We start from the raw sequence: 9126 nt of genomic DNA, 5'->3' as shown, positions 1-9126 counted from the left end.
TCAACAACACGAGAGAACAAAACAACGAACAAAATAATTTTAGAGAATTCAGACAAACTATTACACCGAGTTTCAGTGGGAAACACAAGAATTCATATTCTGCAGGGCCGCACTTAGTCTAATATAGGGGGAAGAAAAAACAACGCCGAATCAATGCATGCAATATTGGCTTCTCTTCGTCAAGAAAAAGAGAAGACTTAAAACGACAAACCGCAGTTTGTAAACACTACGACGTATTTTTCACTATTAAAGCCGTTTTTGATCATTTAAATTAGAAGTGCTTACATTTTATTATTTAGAATATTAATTTTCGTACACCAAAATGTTTCTGGTCATCCAGGTTTTTGCAATACCCCAAAATGCATTTGATCATAATTCTAAAAACGCACGTTCGTCTGAGAAGTAATGGTTATCGAGACAAGCTCTAGTTATTTTAGACAGTATTTCCCTGTTTAAACATCGTAGACTTTAGCTTCTCTCTGTTATAACATTATCCAAATGTGTGTTGAAGGTTTCTAGATTAATCAAACTTGGTGTCCATTTTCTAGATTAATTAAACTTGGTGTCCATTTTCACGGGTTAAAACTAGGAACTGCGCCTTTAAATTAAAAAAGGATATTTTTTCTTATTTATAAAAAGAAGAAATATATTAATTGCTTTTCCTGCCCTTCCCTTATCCCGGCTAGACACAACCCTGTTTTGTCTGTTGTGGGTTTGCCAGGAAGCAATGCAAAATGCAACAAATTTAACCCTTTTAACACTGTGAACCTCTTATGACCATACATCTTCAGATCAGTATAATAGAAGACACCTAGAGTTGAAATAGTGAATGAATGAATGTTAATCAACACCCCAGCACACAAATACACATCGGCTATTGGGAGTCACATGTGGTAAGTATATGAAAATATTTGAAAGAGTTAATATGCCTGGATTTTGAAACCCTTGGTTAAATTAGAAACCCTAGGCTAAATCGAGCTCATTAACGTGGAAAACCATGACCAAAACCCGCATTTGTCAAGTTTTAGTTCTCAGCAAATATAAGACTAAAAAGAAGAAAAAAATGTTTCGTTGTATAATTTTATTTTAGTACTACTAAAGTCTCTCCAAGATTTAATGATGCACTAAGGTTCGTATTTTGCTCGTATCTCTGAACAAGACGTGTCCAAGGGATATTTTGACAAAGTCATACTAGCATGCGCTTAATAATGACATTCAAAATAGCGATGGCGATGACACTATAAGTCATGTTCAGTTATTTACAGCGTTTACGTTATTTTGCTAATGTTACATTAAAGGGACATTCCCTGCGATTTTTATGATGTTATTGACTAGCAGAGACTTTTTAACGATTGTAATTAAATATCAAATATATTTTACTGCATACAATGTCAGTAGCTATATATTAAACGTGTTTTTTATCGTTCTAATATTGTACTAGGTTAAATTTCATGATATTTCCTAAATATATATTTTGTTCATACGTACGAAATTATTTGAAGACAAAATCCCGTTTAGGCTTCATACAAATATTAAGACGACCACAAACACATTGAATATACAGGCACTGATATATGTAATATGTAACTTTAATCGTAGAAATATTTTATTAGTCGGAAACATGTTACAATGCAGCAAACTCAGGAATGTCCCTTTAATTCCTGTTCAATACTTGTTTTTTTTTCTACATGTGGATAAAACCTCAAACCCCAACAGTTTTCATACATAATATAATTTACCATCTAAAAGGCATAAATCCCACATAATATACATAATATAATTCACCGTCTAAATAGCACCCACATAATATAATTCACCGTCTAAATAGCACCCACATAATATACATAATATAATTCACCGTCTAAATAGCACCCACATAATATACATAATATAATTCACCGTCTAAATAGCACCCACATAATATATATAATATAATTTACCCACAAAATATACATAATATAATTTACCGTCTAAATAGCACCCACATAACATACATAATATAATTCACCGTCTAAATAGCACCCACATAATATACATAATATAATTCACCGTCTAAATAGCACCCGCATAATATACATAATATAATTTACCCACATAATATACATAATATAATTCACCGTTTAAAGAGCACCCACATAATATACATAATATAATTCACCGTCTAAATAGCACCCACATAATATATATAATATAATTTACCCACAAAATATACATAATATAATTCACCATCTAAATAGCACCCACATAACATACATAATATAATTCACCGTCTAAATAGCACCCACATAATATACATAATATAATTCACCGTCTAAATAGCACCCACATAATATACATAATATAATTCACCGTCTAAATACCACCCGCATAATATACATAATATAATTTACCCACATAATACACATAATATAATTCACCGTCTAAATAACACACACATAATATACATAATATAATTCACCGTCTAAATACCACCCACATAATATATATAATATAATTTACCCATAAAATATACATAATATAATTCACCGTCTAAATAGCACCCACATAACATACATAATATAATTCACCGTCTAAATAGCACCCACATAACATACATAATATAATTCACCGTCTAAATAGCACCCACATAATATACATAATATAATTCACCGTCTAAATAGCACCCGCATAATATACATAATATAATTTACCCACATAATATACATAATATAATTCACCGTCTAAATAGCACCCACATAATATACATAATATAATTCACCGTCTAAATAGCACCCACATAATATATATAATATAATTTACCCACATAATATACATAATATAATTCACCGTCTAAATAGCACCCACATAATATACATAATATAATTCACCGTCTAAATAGCACCCACATAATATACATAATATAATTCACCGTCTAAATAGCACCCACATAATATACATAATATAATTTACCCACATAATATACATAATATAATTCACCGTCTAAATAGCACCCACATAACATACATAATATAATTCACCGTCTAAATAGCACCCACATAATATACATAATATAATTCACCGTCTAAATAGCACCTACATAATATACATAATATAATTTACCCACATAATATACATAATATAATTCACCGTCTAAATAGCACCCACATAACATACATAATATAATTCACCATCTAAATAGCACCCACATAATATACATAATATAATTCACCGTCTAAATAGCACCCACATAATATACATAATATAATTCACCATCTAAATAGCACCCGCATAATATACATAATATAATTTACCCACATAATATACATAATATAATTCACCGTCTAAATAGCACCCACATAATATACATAATATAATTCACCCTCTAAATAGCACCCACATAATATACATAATATAATTCACTGTCTAAATAGCACCCACATAATATACGTAATATAATTTATCCACATAATATACATAATATAATTCACCGTCTAAATAGCACCCACATAATATACATAATATAATTCACCGTCTAAATAGCACCCACATAATATATATAATATAATTTACCCACAAAATATACATAATATAATTCACCGTCTAAATAGCACCCACATAATATACATAATATAATTCACCGTCTAAATAGCACCCGCATAATATACATAATATAATTTACCCACATAATATACATAATATAATTCACCGTCTAAATAGCACCCACATAATATACATAATATAATTCACTATCTAAATAACACCCACATAATACGTATAATATAATATAATTCACCGTCTAAATAACACCCACATAATACGCATAATATAATTCACCGTCTAAATAGCACCCACATAATATACATAATATAATTCACCGTATAAATAACACCCACATAATATACATAATATAATTCACCGTCTAAATAGCACCCACATAATATGCATAATATAATTCACCGTCTAAAAGACACAAAGTTTAGTCAATTAAATTTAAACAAATATTTTCGTTTTTAAAAGAAATTCTTTTTGCTATCAATATCTTTCAAATATCAATCTTCTACACACACACACACACACACACACACTCTCTCTCTCTCTCTCTCTCTCTCTCTCTCTCTCTCTCTCTCTCTCTCTCTCTCTCTCTCTCTCTCTCTCTCTCTCTCTCTCTCTGTCTCTCTCTGTCTATATTTTATTTATTTATTCTATTGAAAATAATTTTGTCTTTTCTCTACTTCTTTTTGGTGTTGTTTTTGTTTTTCTGGAATCCAATGGTATATTATAAATCCAACTGTATTACTTGCTCCCTATATACAGCTCACAATATATTTACAAAAAATAAGCTTAGCATCTAATGACGTAATCGTACACGAGTGTGTGGTTTTATAGTAACAAACACTGTTCTCAAATTGTTGTACAGTATATTGTGTTTTCGACATGTCTTTGTTAGTTAAATGCACAATTAGTATAGTGTTTGAGCACTTATTTTGTAAGATACTGAATTAGGAGCCCCAACTCCTAACATTACCAATGTATTTAAGGGCAAAAAAGAATTTGTTTTAATGACTAAGACTATTTGCACTAGTGTCGCTGGAAACTGGAATTATAAAGAGAATGTCAGTAATGCTAGACATAAAGAGAAAATTGACTAGTTAAGAGTTGAAATCATCCAATTTGTCAGTCAACCTTGTTTAAACATTTTTATTGTTCGGAATCTCTATAAAAAGGATCCGGACGTAGTCCAGTGGTAAAGCGCTCGCCTGATGCGTGTTCGGTCTGAGGTCGATCTCCGTCGGTGGGCCTATTGTGCTATTTCTTGTTCCAACCAGTGAAACACGACTGGTGTATCAAAGACCGTGGTATTTTTGTCGTTTAGAATCTCTGTACAAAGTAACGGTTTATTTAAGAAATCATTCAACACATTTTATTTACGGTTATATGGCGTTGGACATATGGTTAAGGACCACACAGATATTGAGAGTTACTGTCGCCACTTCATGGTCTTCTCTTTTGGATTAGCAGCAAGGGATCTTTTATATGCATCATCCTATAGCACATACCACGGCCTTTGATGTACCAGTGGTGCACTGGCTGGAGCGGGAAATAGCCCAAATGGGCACACTGACGGGGATCGATCCCAAAACGACCGCGCGTCAAGCGAGCGCTTTACCACTAGGCTACATTTCGCCCCAAATCTCTATACATTATCAAGGTATGAAACAGATCCTATACTTTCAGTAACGTCCTTTATTTCTAGCTGTTCAGCAAGAAAATTCGTCAAACGTAGTCTGTTATTCTTCTATTTCTAGAGCACATTGATCTATTAATCATCGGCTATTGGATGTCAAACATATGGTAATTTTGACATATAGTCTTAGAAAAGAAACTCGCTGCATTTTTTCTATTAGTAGCAAGGGATCTTTTATATGCGCCATTTCAGACAGGATAGCACATACCATGGCCTTTGAGGACGTCATAAGATAATCGGTGTAACAGAACGTGTAAATTTAATCTTTTAGCTGTAAAACTTTTGTTTAATATAGCCAAATTAAGGTCAGATCGCTTCGTGGAACGGGGCCCAGGATACTACCAACATTAGGTCGACCAGAAAAACATTGAATAGAAAAAACAACAATAAAATGTATAATATGATATATAATATTAGTTTATCACAACGTATAATGGTTCAGTGTTCAAAACACACCAGATCTGGGTCTGGGTCTAGGTCTGGCGGGTATAGCAAACATGCCATGTCTGGAGTATTTTGACGTCTGGGTGTGTAACTGTTATGCGTTATCAATATTTATTAATGAGTTAATTTCTTTAGAAAATAGATGTGAAAAATCGACAATGATTAATAAATATCTTTCCTGTTGTTTATTAGAAACACGAAAGAGTAAAGTTCGAATATTGTGTAGCTGCCAGTCTGGCTCTGTGAAAACATATCACATTATGTTCTATGTCGTCTCTTACCAGATCTGTAGTTCGCGATAACACAGACGCGGTGTGTTTTGTCACATTCGATTCAGTGCGTTTTATTTTCGCCAGACTCAGACCCAGACCCAGATCAGGTGTGTTTCGGGCCTTAGTCGTAAACATGTTACAATACAATGACAGCAAACTCAGGACAGTCTCTTTGGTGTTAAATGGACTGGACGCTCAGTGGTAAAGCGCTTGACTGATGCGCGGTCAGGTCTAGGATCGATACCCATCAGTGGGCCCATTGGGCTATTTTTCGTTCCACGACTGGTGTGTGTGTGTGTGTATATATATATATATATATATATATATATATATATATATATATATATATATATATATATATATATATATATATATATATATATCAAAGGTCGTGGTATGTCCTATCCTGTCTGTGGGATGGTGCACATAAAATACCCCTTGCTATTAATGGAAAAATGTAGCTGGATTCCTCTCTGTGACTGTGTCAAAATGACCGATGATTAATAAATCAATGTTGTTCTTCTTCTTCTTCCTCCTCCTTTTTGTCTTCTTCTTCTTCGTTTAAACAAAACAAAGTTTAAAGGAATATTGTCACAGACCACTGACCTATTTAATGGTCTAACAAAGTATTACCTGAACAAATATAATTTGTTTTGTCCCTAAATGTACTTTATTCAACCATCTTCATAACCACCATATTCCATTTATTAATGACATTTTGTAAAAATAATTGAATTATGGCAGTGGTCCATAATTCAAAAACTAAAACTGCTGAGAGGGATGACATGGATTTCATTCCATCATGATTCAGTTAAGGTGATGCGATAGCTAGATTTGGTTTTCAATAATTAATGTAATTTTTTTTTTTTTTTTTTTTTTTTTTTAGAGAAATAAGGTCCTTAAATCTGTGACAGTATGCCTTTAACTTTTATGTTAAGGAATGAAATTCGTCTTAAGTTTGTCGGTTGGAATATTGTGGGAAAAACCGTTTAAATTGAAGATGTTCTAACACTGATAAACGTTTAATATACATCGAGGTTGAAGAACTTCAAGTAAGTCTTTGAAGTTTTTGTGAATCTTAAGATTGGGGTCAGGACAGCTGCAAGTGTTTGTAACGAGTTCCACGGGTGGGGCAGGATATGCTCATCTTTCGCAAACACCTCGTATCATCACTGTTACGACGGTGATCCATGAGTGGAAGTCATCACATCAATATTTATTCTAACGAGCTCTGCCCTGTGCTAGTGTTGATTTATTAAAAGTTAATTCAATTATTTTATTGTATGTAAGGCCGTAAATCCATATCTACAAGAAGACAACAAAACGAAACAGACACATTTATTATTGCATATTACCTTTCCCAAAAAACAAAATATATAAATAAATATTTATACTGGTCCATGGTCAGCTTAACCAATCTTTGAACAACCGGGTCCTTTTGCAGGTGACAGTATTTTCAAGTTTAGTAGCATATAATTATACATACATGATACATGTCGTTATAAATCAAGTATCTAACTAAACACATAATGATTCAGTTTAAAGTAATGCAATTACCTCTTCTCTACACTTTAATGATTTGCAATATAGATTCCTAGATTTTGCAAAACATTTTCATTCCTTATTGCCATTAAGTTAGTAAACATATACAAAAAGATCTGGCAATGTAAATGTAATACTTTCTAAGAATATACATAATTCTTTATGTCTCATACAGCGAACAATTTATAATGAAAATGAAATTAATTTTCTACGTCTTTTCTATTACATAATGTGCACTTTCTTTCTATTTTATTTAAACCGACGTATCTCCTCTCGTCGACTGCTGAACCAACCCCACCCATTCTGATACGTGTTATATCTCTCTTACACAAATAAAGTGTAGGGCATGTAAAGTATAATTCAATAAAATAGTTGAATTGATTTATTAAACCTAGTCTTGGAGTGGAATCAAACACTATTTCATCAAATGCCCATTCGACTCTGTACTGTGCAGAGATACGGTCTTGATCGCGGATAACGGTTTTGTTGTTCCGATTTGGTGGTGCATTGTTCGGTCATAGCAATACACAACCATAAGTGTACGGAACGAGGGGTTGGGGTTCGTGCCGTGTGTGTGTGTGTGGGGGGGGGGGGGGGGTCAAAATCGATGGAGAGCTTCAGGAAAATTGAAACCCCATATAGCAGTTTACTAAAAAAAAAAAAAATCCAATTTTATTAACATGATATCCACATACATAATAACAGACATAAGTATAATACATAGTTACATGAAGATTTAATATATCAATTTTTTTTTTCTCCACAGAGACAAAAAACAACAACCCAGCAAGAGAGGCCAATTATGTACTCAATATTCGGGCTAAAAAAAACCACACAAAAAAACAACAACAAAAAACAACAACAACCAAACCAAAACCTACATTTTAAATAAATTGTGGTAAATTGACCAAATTTGGTGAATCTATCAGAATTACGGGAACAAAAAGCAATAGTCTTTGTATATAATAGTAATCGGTCAAAATTGGGTACATATGCATTGTAATGACTTTTGAATAATAAGTGTTTAGTAACCAAAACAACTGCATTAATTTGATCATTATTTCTAGTTAAAAAACCAAGCGTAACATTTTGTTTATTAAATTTAATATTACTACCAGTTTTTATATAAATCCAGTTTTGAATATCAGTCCAGATAGAGTTGACCAATGTACATTCCCAAAACAAATGAGTCATTGTACCAAGTTCTAAATTACAAAAACTACACATTGGAGAAGAAATATAACCAATTTTGTATAGATATGTATTTACTGGAAGTATATTATGGATTATTTTAAACTGAAACCAACGTAACTCAATGCTTTCCGTGCATCGTAATGGAATTGTATTTATCATTTCCCATTCAGCATCAGAAAAAATACAATTTAATATTTTTTCCCATTTTAAGTTACATGCTAATTTTTAAAAAGATGAACGTAATAATTTATTATAATAATATCTACTTCCCATAACAGCTGTTTTCAATTGTCTCATATCGTATGGTAATATGGGAGAGGTAATTTTATTTATCTGTTTAACTTTACACAATTTAAGATATTGTTTTACTACACTAATAACACCTTGGTATGTTAGAAAATCAATATTGAGCTTATATATAGATTTAAATTCGTTGTAAGATAAAATTAG

The sequence above is a fragment of the Gigantopelta aegis genome, chromosome 15 (assembly GCF_016097555.1).
Source record: "Gigantopelta aegis isolate Gae_Host chromosome 15, Gae_host_genome, whole genome shotgun sequence".
NCBI lineage: Eukaryota > Metazoa > Mollusca > Gastropoda > Neomphalida > Peltospiridae > Gigantopelta > Gigantopelta aegis.
The sequence above is the reverse complement of the archived record's forward strand: the minus strand, read 5'-3'. Positions refer to the sequence as shown.